At 41.7% G+C, this 19,571-nt stretch overlaps 3 pseudogenes; 2 read left to right on the top strand and 1 right to left on the bottom strand.

The window, feature by feature from the left end:
• The window catches only part of LOC147427985 (uncharacterized), a 42,023-nt pseudogene extending 26,797 nt beyond the window's left edge, over nt 1-15,226 (top strand).
• A 1,028-nt stretch (nt 15,227-16,254) lies between these two features.
• On the bottom strand, nt 16,255-17,904 carry LOC147427984 (uncharacterized; annotated as a pseudogene).
• Nucleotides 17,905-18,245: 341 nt separating this feature from the next.
• Nucleotides 18,246-19,130, top strand: LOC147427983 (uncharacterized; annotated as a pseudogene).
• Nucleotides 19,131-19,571: the final 441 nt, after the last annotated feature.

Raw genomic sequence — 19,571 nt, 5'->3', positions numbered from 1 at the left:
TCAGTGACCTGTTTTTCCTCTCAGCAACACCATTTTGCTGAGGTGTATAAGGCACTGTACATTGGTGTTTTATCCCACGACTAGCCAGAAATGCATTAAATTCATGAGACATATACTCCCCCCCTCGATCGGAACGGAGGGTGCCCATAGTACATTTCGAGACATTTTCAACCATAGCCAGAAATTTTTTGAAGCACATAAAAACTTCGGACTTCTCTTTAAGCGGAAATACCCATGTGTGCTTGGAGTAATCATCAATGAAAGTCACGAAGTAAAGGTAATTGCCCAAGGACGGAGTTTGCATGGGCCCACAAACATCACTATGCACAAGCTGCAACCTGCATGTGGCCTGAATTGAATCATCCTTTGGAAACTTAGAACACTGCATCTTACCCAAAATACAGCCTTCACAAACATGTTTGACAGGTGCTTCAAGAGGTGGCAAAGAAGCAACCATATCAGATTTCTGCAAACGCAGCAAACTGGCAAAATTCAGATGACCAAAACGTGCATGCCAAAGTTTTGCATCTGAAATAGCCCTTGAATCTGCAATAGCAGTTGTAAAATTTTGTCCACACTTGTCATACAAAGTGAGCTTATACAGCCCACGACACAAAAGGCCAGATGCAACAATTTCATCACCAAAACTGAGACCATGAACTGTACATCTGTCATCCACAAATTTGACTACAAGTCCAAGTCTAGCAAGTGCGGATACAGGCAAGAGATTCTTCTTGATCCCAGGTACATAAAGTGTATCAACAAGTGTGAAAGAACTGCCATTAGCAGCAGTAAGCACAATCTTTCCAACTCCCTGACCTGGATAAGAGGCATTGTTGGCACAAGTGACTGAATTCCCATGAGGGACAGACTCGAGAGAGGTAAACAATTCACGATGTGAGGTAATGTGCTTTGTAGCACCGTCGAAATACCACACATGTGAATCTGCAGCAATTGATAAGCATGCATCATGGCCAGCAGGATTGTAAGTGCACTCTGCACTAAAAGCCCATTCTGCATCAACATCAGCATCACAGTCTCCTTTTACAGAAGACTCAACAATGGCTGCATTTGTAGTGGAACCAACATTTGCAGTGGAACCACCCTCTTTCTTCTTAGCCTCTTTGGCCTTCAACTTAGGACACGACTTGATCAAGTGATCATTAGCCTTGCAATAATGGCAACGCATCTTCTTTTTTCCCTTATCACCAGAATTGCCAGATGAAGTGCTGCCAGCAGAAGCATTAGGAACAAAAGTTTAGCCACTCGCAGCAGAACCATAAAAAGTGGCTGCATTGCTGTTACCACCCTTTCTTTGAGAAGCAATAAAAGCCTGTTCAACTGCACGCTGTCTAGTCCTGTTTTTTTTGGAAAGCGACTCTTGCAACAACAATGTGCATAATGCATCAAACTTGACAACTTCTGGATTTCCTTGGGTCATAAGTCTCCAAGTACTAGCAAAAGTCTGGTAAGAATCTGGTAAGGCATCAAGAACAGTCTACACAAGGGAACTATCTGAAATGACTTCACCTGCAGAAATAAGTTGCTCATTGATATCCTTGACACTAGCAAGGAAAGTGTCCATATCAGCTTCCTCATGCATAATCTTCGACTCCAGCTCTTTACGCAGCAAAGCAATTTTAGCCTCATTGCGACTTGCATAAAGACCAGCCAAAATATCCCAAGCCTGTTTTGCAGATTTTGCTGAACGGATGTGAGGAACAATGGTGCGCTTCACAGACAATGCAATCAATGCATGAGCCTACGCATCCTTAACATCCCAATGAGCTTGTTCTGCCGCATGCAAAACAACTCTAACAGCAGCAATCCTTGCAGCAAGACCTGCAACATCCTCAACATCGCCTACATCCTCAGAACCAAGACGTACATCAATGCCCTGCACAATGTTCCAGACACCCTTTGACACAAGAACATGTTGCATCATATAGGCCCACATAGGGTAGTTGTCCCCATCCAACCTGTCCTAAGTAGCAAACATCTTGAACACATCTGCGTTGTTGTTGTCAGCCATGGTAAATGCTGCAGTCGATGTGAAAACTGCCCGAAAATAGGAGAAACGGAGTGGGAACAACACGTGCTATATAGCACAAACCGTAGAAAACTATAAGGCACCTGTTATGCAAAAAACGACACTGACAGAAATTTTGCACAAAATGACAAAATAGCCTGTGCAGTATTGCCTATAGTGGAAACGGAGGCCGAAATGAGCCCAAATCAAAAATCTGAGCAGACCAAGCTCCTCGAGCTTACCCGAAGTATTTGTCGACCTGCGAACGCTCGCCAAAGCTCACTGAAATCGGAAAAAGTGAGCAGGCGTGTACTGGAGCAGCTGGCGACTAAGCCCGGGAGGACGCAACGTGCTCTGATACCAATTGTTGGAATTAGGGTTGTAGAGAAACACACAGAGCTTGGAGAAGACGAAGGAAGCTCAAGGCACACAATAGAGAGTGTATTACTTAGTGTGCAATGGAAAGATAGATAGCCCTAGAGTGATGGGCGTATATACAATGCTCGGGGGAAAAAACCTCCTAAAGAGGGAAAAAATGCCCCGACGGTCCTAGTGTGTTCACACACATCACTACCACATCACTACCACATGTATATGGTAACATTGGCAGAATTACTGTAAATAGAGGAGAGCTGGATGCAAATGAAGCTCGAGAGTTTTTTGCTCGTCTGGGCATTAAACTCGCTCTCACTACAGCATATAATCTAGAAGGTAACGCAAAAAGTGAAAGAGGGCATTCGCCTATTGTTAAAGCTTTAGCGAAGGGGTGTGAAGGGCATATTGGTGATTGGCCTAAACTCTTGCCATTTGCTTTATAGGCTGATCGCACTACACACAGTTCTATTACAAGGTTTATGCCGTTTGAATTGATGCATGGGCAAAAACCCATTATGCCTATAGAGGAAGCAGTTATGACTTGGACCATAATGCCATGGGAAGAAGGTATGTCTACTGAAGACTTGCTTGCTCTACGTATTTGCCAGCTTGAGAGGCGTCAAGAGGATATTGAACAGGCTAAGAGAAGCTTAAGGAGGCAAGGTTGAAGATTAAAGCATCATTTGATGGGAAGCACAGACTACGACCACATGCTATCAAAGATGGTGATTGGGTACTTGTTTATGACAGTAGCCTGGAGAACCAATACACTGCTATGCGGAAGATGGTTAAATGATGGTTTGGACCATATGTAGTACTTCATGTTTATGATAATGCGACCTACAAGTTATGCGAGCTTGATGGGAGCGAGCTCAAGGTGCGTATTGCAGGGAAAAGAGTTAAGTTGTTTAAGCAACGAGATGGTGAGATTAATCCTAGAGATTTCAACACAGATCAATCTCCTAAAGATAGTGTTATGTATGCATCAGATGATGAGTCTGATGATGCTCTTGATGATGCTTCCTAAGTGCAGTTGGCATAGACTGGAGGCTGTGCAGATTCAGAGGGGGTGGATGTCGTGCAGCTCCAGTCCCATGCTAAGAAAAGATGCCAGAAAAATGCACATCAAGCTTCTTTGAAGCCTACTTGATTAATGGTCAATGATCAGGGCTTGTTAACATGCCAAATTCAATGATTAATGTATGCCAGATGCGGCTTAAAAGGGCCAACAGATGCCTTAATGATGCTAAAAAGGGCTATGCTTGAAGTGGGCATGGATGGGATATTATGACTTAGAAATGCAGTCGGCAGTGGTCGTGATTGGCAATACCTGGCTAGCAACTTTTTATCGGATGTGATGGGAAGGCCTTACTTCAATGCAATCACTTATACTTGCATCTAGCAGGCTAGTGGCACTATTCGAGGTCATTTACGGGCATGAGAATTCACGGTAATATTATTAGTCAGGGGATGTTGGAAATAATGATGTCTTACGAGACGTTGCCTTGGTCGGCATGTATACCAAATGTGGTGTTCGAAGCAATGGAAGCTTTAGATGAGGTGCCCTTCGAGAGCCGCTCGGAGATGTCGTGCTTGGCATTGCCTTGACCGGCATCTGTACCAAATATGGTGCCTTCATTTTTTTGTGGAGAAAATCCTTAGTAGACATGTATGCTTAATGTGGTGCCCAAAGGCCGCCCACTAATTAAATGGCACTATGGCTGCCCAAGCAATAGGCTGGTCGCCTGCCAATTAAAACCCTTAGGGGTGTGTGAACCAAGGGAGGAAAGAAAAAAGGCATGGCCAGCAGCAACCAGCGCATCACAAGGAAGAAGAAGAGCTCGTAGCGAGCAGGGATTAACTCCGATGACGCCGACCAAGAAACGCGAAGTGCTCAGCTTGCAGGGGCGCTCCCATTTGATGCCACTTGCGATGCTTTTGGAGGAGGTTGAATTCCAGGCTACCACGTCAGCAAGGGGCGCTACCCATTAGCGACATCGCTACTGGGTTGGCCGTATTTAGCAAGGCAAGTCCATGCAATCTTAAAAAGTGGGCTATTATAAAAAAGGGAAGCAGCTCTTTTGGGAGGATCTCCTTAGCCATCATAATCCTAAGCTCTCTAATCTTAAGCGGGACCCCACAGCTTCTTCTCTCCCGGGCTAAGCTAGGCTTCCTAAGCCGATGGTAAACAAACTCTTGCTAATCCAATTGTAATCAAACCCTCCTAAATCCATTCGAATCCTTTCTTCTTCTCACACAAGCAATATCTCCTAAATCATAATCCTAAGTCGAAAAATCCTAAGCCGATAATCCTAAGACTTCTCTAATTGAAACTCCTAAGGCCGTTCGATGTCGAAGCTAAGCTCCCATAGCCATAGCTGAAGAGAAAATCAAACTCTCTCTCTTGACTTTGAAGTAGCAGAGGGGAAAATGAAGAAGATCAAGGCAGTTTTTGGCAGATCAATTAAGGCGATAGATCTTATTTGGTATTGTTTCATCAGACCATACATTATCGTCATTAGTGAAATTTGATTTCATAATTAGCACTTGGATTACAGCAAGTTAAACCTTGTAAGGCGCTTAAACTCCTCCATTAATATTTGATTAAGTAGGGTTACTGTTAAGTATTTGATTTGAGTTATCAAGCTTCAGAATCTGGATCAAACTGTTTGTTTTAAGCTCAGTTCCCATTAATTGTGTCTGCTGCGACTCTTTTCCTCGCACCTCTCACAGCAAGAGGACATGTGCCTTCCCGGCTCACCTTTTGAATACAAATCCCCCGACAACGATAAGTTCTAAAATCCCCTAACCCTATTAATAAAGACAAGCTAAGTGTATGAGTTATTTCATGAGATTTCTCTTGGAATTTAATTTCCTCTTGCCAATATTTTGACAATCCATTATCTCTTCGAATATCAAAGACACTGCATGTTTAGTTATTCTTAGGAATCAAATATCTTCATATCAAATCGTGCTAAAGAGGACCCTTGAGACATAAAAGGTAAAGTAAATAACTAGACACATCATTGGAATCATGTAATCATTAGATACATGTTTGAAGGAAAAATAAATCTACGAGATTCCAGTTTAGTGCATTTAAGTGTGCTCCATGAAAAGTTCACTTTTTCATAACAAAAAAACACAAAACATAAGAGAATTACGTAATGAACTACTCAAAGGGTTACATGTCGTTACAAAAGAAAGGCTATTTGATAGAAGTACTAAGCCACTACCTCTCAAGAAAATATGGGCATAAGAAAGCTTAATATGGGCACAAACTTCTTTCTTTCGAGGGCATGACAACATATTTGACACATCATCTTGTGATAGTATCGGTTGGTGTATGATCATATCCTCATTCTTATGTAAGCCTAATACCTGCAAGTAGACAAAATAGAGATGTTTGCATGGAGGGTAAGGCTTCCCTTTAGGTTCTCTCTGCATGAAATCTGGACAGGTACACCAAGGTTCTACCTTGATGTGCACAAAATATTCCTCTCCACTCTCACATGCCTAGTGAAAAATAGAGTGTGGTGGGGGATCCATTGCACTCTCATTAATGACTGTTGCAAGCATGTACTCAACACTGCAAACCCTCTTCTCTATCTCCTTGGAAATTCCATGACGCCACTTGATTGACCTCTTTTATTGATGGTAATATCGTTTTTTCTCTTGTCACTCTCCATTTGGCTTGCTTCTTTTCTAGAGGATTCCTCTACCCCTGCCACAAAAGGTGGATCAGGCTTGACACCCACCTTGAAACCAGCCTTTAGCAATTTCTCTATCTCTTCAAAATTGATATTTGTGCCCATGTGAACTTTCCACACACTTGGCTTATGGATTATGTTTGGTTCTACATTTAGTAGAAATGGGAGCCCCAACATAACCAGGAAAAAATCCAAATCAAGCTAATCATATGGAAAATAATGAAAACTAAAATATAAACAAGGCTCCTCAAACAAGCACAACCCTTTGTCCAAACTCCAAATGCCCCAAGAAAACAAGTACCATCCTATATGCATGGAAATAAGGTCAAGGAATCACCCATCATAGATAAAAAACTATAACAAAAAAGATGTTTATATCCTTCACAAACATAAGCACTAAGGTAGAAACAAGTCTCTTGTAAAGCAAAACTTCTTTATCCACACTCCATATTTAGTCACACACTAACCAACATCATATATATGTAACTTTAAGATATAGGAATGACTAAAAACACACACAAGAAAAAGAAGTTAATGAAAACCTTCAAAGGTACAAAATAAAAAAAAGGCCTCATAAAAGTGTTGGCAATCTAGAATAGAGAGTTTTTCAATTCAAAAAAGGTAGCTACTAGAAAGCATATTGTTGTCCTCTCATATCTCATGCAAAATCTGCAATGAATCCTTTAGCTAGCTCAACATCATCCTCTATCCCTAGATAATGTCTCTTTAGCTCTTGGTATGCATGCCCTAGGTCTCCATTTCTAGAAAAAATATCCAAAATAGCATCTCGTTCATCCGTGAAGGTCCGCACTAACCATCTGTGGCAAAAAAGAATCTCAAAAACATCTCTTCTACCATAATAAAATTTTTAAAACATTTGCCCAATCTTTCACCATTTTCCTCTCCTCATCCATAAGACCTTCATCAATCAGTTGGATTTACCTTAGTATAAATAAGAAACTTGCAATCAAATAGTTCTCAAATTTTTCGTCTCATGCATTCATGGAAGGTGTTCCAAAGTCAAACTGTGGATTAAAATATACCTCTTGGTAACCTCCTCAACACCATGTTGTTTTTCTCCTTTGGCATACCTCTTTGCTCAAATAGGAGAGGTGGCCATAGTGTAGAGCTTTTTCTTTGTTAGAGCAACCATACCCTTCTTGGACCAATCATACTTGTAGATGAATTGAAAGAATCCATCACCATTACATGGATTTGCAATGGTGATCATTTTGTATACTCTATCTCTGAATGTTTTCTCCACCGTTCCTTTGCCTTCTCACATTTTGCAATAGGCTCCTCCAAGCCCATGCTATGTCTATCAATGGAAGCTATAGCCAGCTTCATTGCACTATCAAAAGAGGTCTGCAAAAATTGAAAAATTATATGCTCATTAAAAACTGTAGACGGTGCTACCTAAAAATCTACTAAAAAAAGGAAGCTTAACCATTACCTTCCATACAAGCTAGCCTAAAATAGTAGCAGGAAGTCAATTTCTTTTGTTGTTTGCTTAATTTGGTAGTTTGCTACACAATGTTTGTTACTAAGTGACTTGTAGTCCCAATGTACTAACTAGCCAACCTAGTTAGTATGCTAACTAGAATATCCATAATGCTAACTTGCAAATCTAGTGTAACGAGCCAACCAAGTATGCTAGGTAGCATACCCAATTTTCTAATTAGCACACCCAATATGCTAACTAGCCTACCCTAGTATATTAAGTAGCAGATCTAGTGGACTATCTAAATAGCCCAATTATGCTAGTTAGCATATCCATTATGGTAATTAGCATATCCAATATGCTAACTAGCATATCAAGTATGCTAACAAGCATACCAAGTATGCTAGGTAGCATACCCACTTTGCTGATTAGCATACCCAATATGCTAACTAGCAGATCCAGTGCTATATCTACCTAGCCCAACATGCTAATTAGCATATACATTATGTCAATGAGCATATCAATTATGTTGATTAGCATGCCCAATATGCTACCTTGCATGGCATGTTGGTATAGCATTCTAACTAGCTTTGGACAGGGACGGATGCTCAAGGAGCTGTGTTCAAGTAATTGGGGCAAGGTAGCGTGTTAACAACTACACTGGTTGGTCAGCAAAGGGGTGGTTTATCTCTAGTGGTTCCAAAAAGAAAATTTGGACTGGCAGTGGGGATCCTCTGCGTTAACACAGATGACCCCTTGTCCAAACAATCTCGCCCAATCTTTGCTAAGCATGATGAAATCACCTCAATTTTTTGCATTGTTCTAACTCGAATAATCTTGCCCATTCTTGGCCAAGCCTATCACAAACTCACTAAGTTGTCAATGGGGCATAGATGACCCCTTGCTCAAATTCATCGCTCCCAATCTTCAATGAGCACATGAAATTACACCAATTTTTCTAAGTTTTGAAGCTCTTAGTGTTGGGGTATAAAGCCCAATGTGGTCGCCCAGGTAAGTGGGCGGGCCGCCAGGTATGTACACATATTCTTTTGTAAAAACCTAATAAGAACTCACTATGCTCTACACATTACAGTAGAGCGAGTTCACCATATCGTCGTGCTCTTCTTCTCGCACTCTCTCTTGCGTCGCACTTCCGCTCGTACTCCTTCAACTGGCATCAGAGCTCAGATCAAGGCTCGGGGCAGCACTGCAGGAGGCTAGAGTCACCAACTCAGATTGGAGTGAAATTCGACAGGCGAAGACACGGCCCCAAATCTCGTGGGTGTACCCGAAGGACTTGGTGTTGTCAGAATTTCATTCTGAGGTCATCTCGGCCACCGTTCGGCTTTGACAAAGGTCTGCGTAGGCCATTTTTGACTACGTGGTCTCGACGGGTGCAGATCCGACTCTGCAAATTTGGGGTTTTCGGCCTACGACTGCAGGTGCTGAGGATATCGACACTCCTAGAGTGTTGATTTGTGGCTGTCTACACATCGAAGGACAGCTCACAGTTCTTGGAGGCGTGTCACATATGACACGGGCGCATCTACACACAGATTGTAGGCGACATCCACTAGTTCATCAGGTAGCTTGTGTTTGCTACTTGATATTCCAGATTTCATCCTGACATTGTAGGTACTTCCACATGGTATGTATTGTCAGAGATGATGTATGTCTGTTGAGGGTTTGCTGGCTGTGAGTCACGTAGCAAACAACCGCCGCAGCGATTACAACATACAGTGGGAAATTTGTGGATGTATGACTTTGTGGGAAGTCTATGTACTGTCAGATTTACTGCAGCCTTTGTTGAGGGTCGAGTGAGGTTTTATTGAGCTGGGGGATTCTCGAATGTTGAGATCCTTTCCGTGATACAGGTCTTGGAGCGATCCCTCGAGCACCCTTAGATGCCTAGGCAGCTAGGATATATTGACTGTGAGTTAGACAGTTGGGATTGCATCTTTGCTTTACTGCCGTTCAGGCATTGTCGCAGTCTATGCTTACAGGATAGTGACAGGACAGTCAGAGACAGTACAGGTGCAGGACACGTTTACCCACAGCTTACAGTGTTAGAGAGACAGTGTTTTTTGAGCTGTTTTTTGGTCTGTTTTTGAGTACACCAGAGCCATTTTACAAAGGAGACTCTGCCGAAATTTATGCAGAATCTGAAGCTTTCTTGGTTCATTTGACAGGTTGATATTGGTTCAGAGGTCAGTTTAGAGGGAAAACTCTGCGAATTTTTCCCAGGAAAGTAAACTACTGTGAAGCATAGCTATGGCTAGATCACAGGACACTGCTCTTTACAATATCAAAAAGCTGGATGGAACCAATTTCCCATTGTGGAAGCAGTAGATTTGGCACGTGTTGGTACAAAAGAAGCAGATAAAACCTATAAAGCTCAAGGGGATAAAACCAGAAGATATGGACGAAGATGAATGGAGCGAAATGGATGAATTGGCACTTTCTACCATTATACTGACTTTGGCAGTAAGCGTTTACTTCAATGTAGCAGACGAGATGTCAGCTTATCAAGCATGGTTAAAGCTGAGTGATCTTTATGAGAAGCAGAGTGCAGCTTCACAGGTATACTGGCTTAAGAAGCTTGTTGACTTGAAGATGAAAGAAGGGACACCTATGTCCAATCATCTGAATGAATTCAACACAATCTACAGTCAGTTGTCAGCTCAAGGTGTCAAGTTTGATGAACCTGTTAGAGCTATGTTCCTGTTGATCACATTGCCGGAAAGTTGGGACACTTTTCGCACAGCTTTGAGTAATTCTGCACCTCCAGATGGTTTGAACATAGCAGGTGTAGAAGGAAGTCTGCTTACTGAAGAAACCAATAGAAAGACAATGGACAAAGGCAAAGGAATAGCCTTAGTTGTCAGGGGAAGGACCAAAGAAAAGTACAAAGGTGGAAAGAGGAATCAGTCTCGTAGCAAGTCCCGCAGTGCTAAAGGCAAGAGTGACATAGAATGCTACCATTGTGGCAAGAAGGGTCAAGTGAAAAGAGACTGCAGAGAATGGAAAGCAGAAAAAGGCAAAGAGAAAGCTGAAGACCATGGTGAGAAGAACAAGTCCTCAGTGAAGATTCAAGAAATAAATGTGACAAACACTGTTGCAGAGGATGACAGTCTAGTGTCAGGAGAAATCTACTTCTTGAAGAATACAATGGACTCAGCTCTTCTTATAGCATCTGATGGAAATGCACTGAGTGACTGGATTATAGACTCAGGTGCATCGCTTCATGTGTCTCCAAACAAGGAGTGGTTTACCTCTTATATGACCACTAAAGATCATGTTCGGCTAGGCAATGGGCAGACATGTGAGATCTTAGGTGTTGGAGATGTTCAATTGAAGTTTCAGAATGCCTCTTCTTTCACGCTGAAGAATGTGAGACATGTTCCCGCAATTACAAAGAGCTTGATCAGCATAGGTTTACTTGATGATGCTGGCTACGTCACCACTTTTGGACAAAACATGTGAAAGATATCCAAGGGTTCTATGACGGTAGCATATGGAATAAAGTCTGGAGAACTTTACATGATTTATGTATCAAATGTCTCTAAAAATGTAATCAATGTAACCGAGCAGCCGAACGTTTCTTTGTGGCATAGCCGGTTAGGACATATGTCCAAGAAGGGAATGGAAATCTTGTCTCGTTTTGGTTATTTGCATGGCTTTTCATTTAATGATTTTGAATTCTGTGAACATTGTCTGTATGGTAAGCAAACACAGCAGCCACATAAGCATAGAAGCAGTAGAAGAGATACACAGTTGGCACTTGTTCATAGTGATTTGTGTGGACCTATGCCTAACCTATCTCTAGGGGGAGCTTCTTACTTTATGACATTTATAGATGATTACTCGAGGAAAGTATGGGTTTACTTTCTCAAGCACAAGGATGAAGCGTTTAGTGTTTTCAAAACGTTTGTGACACTTGTGGAGAATCAGAGTGGCAAGAAGCTTAAATGCTTACGCACTGACAATGGTGGAGAGTATGTTTCAAAGGCCTTTCAGGACTTTTGTGAGTCAAAAGGTATAAAACGTGAACTTACTGCTCCTTACAATCCTCCTCAAAATGGTGTTGCTGAGAGGATGAATAGGACCATACAAGAGAAGGTCAGAAGTATGTTGTCTAATGCACAGCTGCCAAATGGGTTTTGGGCTGAAGCTGTATCAACAACTGTTAATCTTGTAAATAGATCTCCTAGCAAGGTTTTGCAGAAGCATTCAGTGCCAGAGATGGTATGGTCAGGCAAAATGCCCTCATACAAGCATCTCAGAGTCCTAGGCTGTGAGGCATATACTCACGTTGCAAAGGAATTTAGGAACAAACTTGAGCCAAAGAGTAGAAAGTGCATCTTTCTAGGCTATGGTAATTCTGGTGAGATGGGGTATAGACTTTGGGATCCCGAATCCATAAAGGTTGTCCGCAGCAATGATGTTCACTTTAATGAATCCAAATATCATTCTAAACCAGAGAGGGTTGAGGAGATTAGAAGAGTTGTCTTCCAAGAAGATGGACCTGCACGTGCAAGACAAAATGTCAGGGCTCAAGAGGAGCAAGGACAGGATAGAGTGGAACCACAGGTTGTGGCTGAGCCTGAGCCACCTATTGTGCGTAGATCTGGACGTGTCACTCGACCTCCTGATAGGTTTGTTCCATCTATGAACTATCTCATGTTGACTGATTGCAATGAGCCTTCATGTTACAAGGAAGCAGTGCAAATGAAGGACTCCGGGAATTGGCAATTGGCCATGCAGTCAGAGATGACAGCTCTGCATAAAAACAAGACATGGAAGCTAGTTAAATTACCACAGGGCAAAAAGGCTCTACCTTGTAAATGGGTTTACAGGTATAAGATCACCGCTCATGATAGTCAGCCAAAGTACAAAGCAAGGCTTGTTGCCAAGGGCTTTAAGCTAGAACAAGGGATTGACTTTGATGAAGTCTTCTCTCCGGTGGTCAAGATGACTACATTGAGATGCTTTATTGCATTGGTTGCCATATTGGATTTGGTGTTGCACCAAATGGATGTCAAGACAGCGTTCTTGCATGGTGATTTAGATGTGGAAATTTACATGCAGCAGCCAGAAGGGTTTGTTGAGAAAGGCAAGGAAGATTGGGTATGGCAGTTGTTAAAGAGTCTTTATGGCTTAAAACAATCACCGAGGGCATGGTACCATAAATTCCACAAGTTTATGCTTTCTCAAGGCTACAAACGTAGTGAGTTCGATCACTGTCTATATACAAAGAAGGCTAAGGATGGTAGTTGGCTGATCCTTATTTTGTATGTGGATGACATGTTGATTGCTGGCAAGCACTTGGAAGAAATTTCAGCTTTGAAGTCAAAGTTGGCAAAATCGTTTGACATGAAAGACATGGGTGAGGCAAGTCATATACTTGGTATGCGCATTGAGAGAGACAGATCAAAGAAGTTGATTTGGTTATCTCAAATAGAGTATATTGACAAGGTTTTGCAACGTTTCAATATGGAGAAGGGAAAGGCACTGAGTGTTCCATTGCCACCATATGTGAAACTTAGCAAACAAGATTGTCCTGTGTCTGAGGAAGAACAGGCTGAAATGGATAAGATTCCATATGCGTCTGCAGTGGGTAGTTTGATGTATGCAATGATTGCTACTCGCCCAGACATTGCATTTGCAGTGGGAGTAGTAAGTCGATACATATCAAACCCAGGCAAGAAACATTGGGAGGCAGTGAAAGGAATATTGAGATACTTGAAAGCTACAAAGAGTATGCGTATATGCTATGGGAGTCAGGAGCTAAGTGTAAAGGGTTTTACAGACTCAGATTATGCAGGTGACTTAGACAACCGAAGGTCTACGTCAGGGTATGTCTTTACATTGGCTGGTGGAGCAGTATCATGGCGTTCTAGATTACAAGATTGTGTTACTCAGTCTACTACGTAGGCTGAATATGTTGCAGCATCAAAGGCATGCAAAGAATCAATTTGGCTTAATCGACTAGTAACAGATTTGGGAATCAAAGAAGAGATGCCTGTGTTATATTGTGATAGTCAAAGTGCTATACAATTGGCTCGCAATCCAGTTTATCGCTCAAAGGCAAAGCATGTGGATGTGAAGTATCATTTCATCAAGGAAATGCTCGAGGATAAGCAACTTCAGCTTGTTAAAGTTCACACCACAGAAAATCCTACTGATCTACTTACAGAAGGACTTCCCTCAGAGAGCTTTGCGCATTTTCGCAAGCAGTTAGGTGTAGGGTAGTACATCACTTCTCTACCACTCTTGTATATTAGCTTGTATAGTAGCTTCTCTCACACTTAAAGTACCACATTGGACTTTAAGTGGGAGGTTGTTGGGGTATAAAGCCCAATGTGGTCGCCCAGGTAAGTGGGCGGGCCGCCAGGTATGTACACATATTCTTTTGTAAAAACCTAATAAGAACTCACTATGCTCTACACATTACAGTAGAGCGAGTTCACCATATCGTCGTGCTCTTCTTCTCGCACTCTCTCTCGCGTCGCACTTCCGCTCGTACTCCTTCACTTAGGCACTAAGCTGGCAATGTGGGGTCCTCTGTGCTAATGTGGATGACCCCTTGTCGAAGCCATTGCACAAAATCTGGGTAAATTGACCTCATTTTCTTCCAAAATTTCCCATTTTTTGAGAGCTTCTACAAGTTCTAAGGCATTGAGCCCAATACACTTCATTTTCTACAACATTTTGCTGTGTTCTGCAAGCATTAAGGCATAGAGCTATGATGAGTGGGCCCTCCACAGTAATGGGGATGACCCCTTGCCAAAATAACTTGTCCAATAGACTCATTTTTTGCAGTGTTCTGCTATGTTCTACAAGCATTAAGGCATATAGATCGGATGAGTGGGTTATTCACCTTAACGCTGATGATCCCTTGGAAAAATAACCTACCCAATACACTTCATTTTTTGCAGCATTTTGTTGTGTTTTGCAAGCATTAAGGCATAAAGCTCGGATGAGTGGGTCATCCGTGTTAACACGGATTAATTGTGTTTTGCAAGCATTAAGGCATAAAGCTCAAATGAGTGGGTCATCCGTGTTAACGTGGATTAATTTTTGCCGCAACACTACCTCCTTTAGCGCTCACTATAAGCAACAAGTACCTTTAGCAAAGAAAGCTGCCATCTTGCAATGCAGCTATGGGTGAGCCTAGCAGCACTACCTCCTTTTGTGCTCATTGTGACTGACAAGTACCTTCAACACATTTTGATTAATTGCATGTAGTGCTTTGAAAGTGCAATTTGGAACGCTAAAACTTATGTGGCATGATGGTGGCTAAAAGCAATGCTAAAGAACATTACAACAAAGCAATTGAACGTGAGATTCTTACATTGCATCAGAATAAAAAATGATGGTGTGCCATAGCTGCCATAGACTTGGATGTTCATGCTGACCAATGTCGAAATCGAGTGCATTCCATGCTACAAATATGTCAGATTGCAAGAAAGAATTGCACATGATTTACATTCTCATAGTGGAAATGAGTATGACATTGGAACTTCTTTGACAACTCATCCTCCATCTCAACCAAGCTAGGACCATGGCCACGGAATGGCCTCAAAGAGCAAGTTATTAGCTACATTTTCCATAGCAATAATTGCTATCATCATAGGGACTTTTGTGCTTCAAAGATGGAGCTCTAGTAATTAGTGTCCACTATGAAATTTTGCAATCCTGTTGAGGGAAACAACTACTAGTAGAGTCGTATGGTCTTACAATTGGTTGCCTTTGATTGGTTCCTCTTTTGACTTCTAGGCAATACTGATCAAAATAAAAGTCCAGGAGTTTCATCTCAAAGACTACAGAGCTTGGACTAGTCTATGAGCGCAAGATGTTTTAGTCTCTAAGGCTAACTTCACACTAGAGGGATTATGCAGAAAGATGCATGGTCTCCTCCAAAAGACTGGTTATTCTCAGCCAATTTAAGGGTTCATGAATTCATCTTCTGGTTTGGATAGCATGGCCACTTAGTGGGTTGGTAGTTGTCTAGGAGGGCACTCAATTGTTTCAAATCAGGCATTAGATGCTAGAAAGATGGAGTTTGGTGTACCAAGCAAGAGCTTATACTTCAATACTATATCTTCCAAGGCAGTGCATATTTGATTTTAGAAAGGTTTTAAAGTTTTCAAGGATGTCTACAGAGGTGTCTTAAAGGACAACACATTTCTCTCTCCAAAATTTGACAAAGCATTTATTCCTTTGAAGCAGCAATCATCAAGATGGATCCAAATTTGATCATCAAGCTCAACTCCAAATGGGGTGTCTCTTGGAATGCTAAACAATGGTCATACAAATTGAGTGTTTTTTTTGTGAGCTTCTGATTTCGAGCTTTTGTAATGAAGACCACTTTTGCGAGCTTTTTGACTTTAAATTTGGAGCCTTTTCTAGGGACATAAAAAAGTTAACCAAAAAAATAGACATTACTCATACACACCAAAAGAATACGTATAAGTTTCCAAAAGTCCTAACTTTGAGCTTGAACATATGGAAAGATATGATCTGTAAATCATACATCTATAACTAGAGCGGATTCAAAAAAGACGTTAAAGGGGGGAGAGAAGTAATTCGTAGCTCATACATAAGAGATGCCAAACTACACACCTTTTCTAGGGCTACCCTCCTAGTACCTGGCTGAACATTATGGACACCTTTCATGCATGTAGGTGATGTCCCTGAGGTTATAGAGAACTATAAGAGCATATGCAACCAGCTTGTACTCTAGAGATGGTACTCTCCAGCTGTTCTTGAGGGAAAGTTTTATTGCTCAAGGTGCATACGAGTATGGCTTGATGAACTACGCCGTCGGTGGTGGGGATCTTTGCATGATGAATATGAAGTTGAAGTTCTTGAAGCTTCATCATGACCTTAACAATAGGATGGCATGCTAAGGAACCATATACATCTATAAGACCCTCCTTGTGGGGCAAAAAATTCACCTTCACTACCAATTGGCATGTAGGCCAATCACCTTTGCTTGCCTTACCGCCAGTTACTTGCTCTCCAAGAGAGCTTAACATCATCTCCTGCTCTAGCTTTTTGCAAATTAGAAGAAGAGAACTTTGCGTATGAATTTGTTTGCCCATGATTAGTGCCAATAATATTTCTCTTACTTGCTTCTATATGAGCAACAAACATTCTCTCTCTAGATCAAGATCCCTCACATTGCTCTTCAAATCCTCAGTGTAAGTGGCAGCATCCGTTATCACAGATGATTTGTCCATCTTTGACACACTTGGTACCACGGCCCTTAGTGCATAATACCGTTGGTTCAGCCTCTCTCACCTCATACACTCCACATCTACATGATTCAAAGGCACCAATCTACCATTTGCAGGCTTCCTTCCTCTCTTCCTTGGCCTTATCTCCTCAGCAATATCACTCTGCTAAGCTATGCCTTCATCACAAACCTTTGGACCACAGTTCTCAATTTTTATAGTAGTGCATGCATTGCCCTTTGTAGACCATGAATTTGCATTTGAAACATCCTCTTGAGTGACATTGTTTGTTTCAGAAAGCCTTGCAGAGGGATAAGAAACATGGTCATGTCAACCACCCATCAAAGAGTATTGAACTTGAGCATTATCCTTTCCATAATGAAAATGTGGTTCAATTGAATAGATCAATGAGTAAACTAGTGAAGTATTGTGGCTATGCTGGGCCTCACTTAATCCCTTTCGTAGTTCACAATTAGAGCTCTCAATACTAGAGAGTAACCCTATTTGTAGGGTCAAAGTGGAAGAATACCCCTCATTATATTGCTTTCCATGAGCACTGCTTTGTGGAGGATGGGAAGTTGTGGTAATCTGCCGGACACGACATTAAGTTTTTGGAAAACATGAGTCTTGGCAAAGAAGGCAGGCTTGCAAGCATTTCTGAAGAACGAAACCCATCAAACATGAATTCAACTCCATAGAGATGACATAAGTTCAAAAAATAATGTGACAAAACCATGTTCAATTTTTTTTTGATTATCCATCATTGAAATTACTACATACTACCATATTACAAGAAGATACTAGGTTAACCTTTGAACAAACTCCTTGAATCTATCTATTGAAAGCGGCCTAGCTACCAACTTCTCCCCTACGGTTTTTATAATTTTACGAGTTAGCTTTTGGAGTGAGCTTCAAGGAGAGATTTTCTCTAAAAATTGAACTTGATGGTAAATTTCTTGAGAAAGCTCTCTCCCAAAAGCTTGCCCTAGAAAGTAAGGTACCACCCCACAAGCATTATTGGAACACCCTCTTCGCTTGATGCAAGGAAGAGAGGTTTTCTTGAACCATCCATGTAGATCGCAGCTCTAGAACACCATTTGGTGTAGCCACCATTTTTTTAATTGGCGTCTTTGAGGTGGCTGGTGGCACTAGAGCCATATTAGTTTGTATCCAAACACAAGAAATTGTACTTCCCTGAGCCCACCATGAAGGCTTCTAGAAAAGCTTGGTCATCATTCCATAAGTTCTTAATGTTGGGAGTATGTGGTGGTGTTGTGGAAAACATCAATGGATGTATAATCCCTTTACAAAAACTAGATCTAAAGCTTTTTGGTGTTGCCGAAGTTTACTGTCACGAGACACAGTGATGAGTGCACCTTTACAATCGTAAGCAAGTAAGGCCCCATATTCTAAAGCACATATGAGCATGTATGTATGTATGTAGCATGTCAAGTATGCATGCAAGCATGTAAGTGTGTAGCAAAAAGTGTGATCATCCTTTGGATCGAAATACTCTATTAGTTGCACTTTTGATGATGTCTTGAGCCTCCACATTAGAAGCATGGACTTTGTCTTTGCCACTCAAAGATCAAGAAGACTTATATAATCCCACTTCATATATGCAAAGTGCTGGTATACGCTTGTCTTGTGAGAGAATTGATTTGGAAGATGTGTCTCCCAACACGCAAGAACCCAATGTTAATGAACATGTTACCAATGCTTCCCCTTCAAAAAGGGTAGATGTCAAGGATTTTCTTTGTCCCCTTTGCAGAGGCAAGGTCAATAGCGGCAAGTCTAGAAGCTTCTCCCAAGGAACGTATACATTTTATGGTAACTATGAAAAACTTCCGGCCCATGGTAGGTGTGAACATCCTACAACCCGTCCATCTAAGGTTGATCCTGCCCGACAGTGCAATTGCATCAGATGGAGCACCAAAGAGACATGGGAGATGTTTTGAGCAATATTTGATCTGCCATGCTAGGTGCGACAATGTTTGGGCAGTATGTTATTGAGGATTATGATGAGATAGAAACTGAGCCAATATACCTGCTCGGTGATGAGGGGAATTGGTGGAGGAATTGCAGCTTTAGTTGCAAGTAACACAAGCATATCATCACGGTTACATGATCATCAACAGAGGCAATGGAGGACGAGGATGAGGACGAGGATAGCAAGGCTGAGGCAACGGGGAGAAAGCTTCCATCATCATAGCAATGAAGCAAACAACAATATGCCTGTGAGTAATAGTCTGGATGAGCACACAACAGAGATACACCCACTCTTGATACAAGCTCTTCTGCAAATCCCTTCACTCTCCACTCTGAGCACAAAAAAGTAGGTGGGTAAGAGCCCCCCCATCGTCCACGTGCATGGATGATGAGAGCGCTCTTAGCCATCCCCTTTTTTTAAAACAAAAAATTAAGTGTTTTTTTTTCAAAATTCTGTTTTCCCATTGTGACCCCAATTCTTTTGCTCCTCCACCAATCTACTTGCTTCCTCGTCATCATATTTCTCTCTCGCTCCATCACAGGATAAGGACTCTCCTAGCATGACATGGGAGACATCTACTACGACTATTTACAGAGGTGGACGATGTTCTTTAGCGATCGATGGAATACTTTCTCGGACAACGCCCGACGCTGGGCATCTTGAAAAACGGATGATCATGAGTTTAGTTATTCACTTTAGCTCATTTTATTTTTACTTTGTACCAGACATTGTATAAGATCCACCAAAATTGTGTTTGTTTGGTCTCATTGGTCATTTTGGCCTTTTGAAA

Source organism: Adiantum capillus-veneris, chromosome 23, assembly GCF_014529385.1.
Source record: "Adiantum capillus-veneris isolate H3 chromosome 23, ASM1452938v2, whole genome shotgun sequence".
Lineage (NCBI taxonomy): Eukaryota > Viridiplantae > Streptophyta > Polypodiopsida > Polypodiales > Pteridaceae > Adiantum > Adiantum capillus-veneris.
Note: the sequence above shows the minus strand (reverse complement) of the source record. Positions and strands in the feature narration are given on the sequence as shown.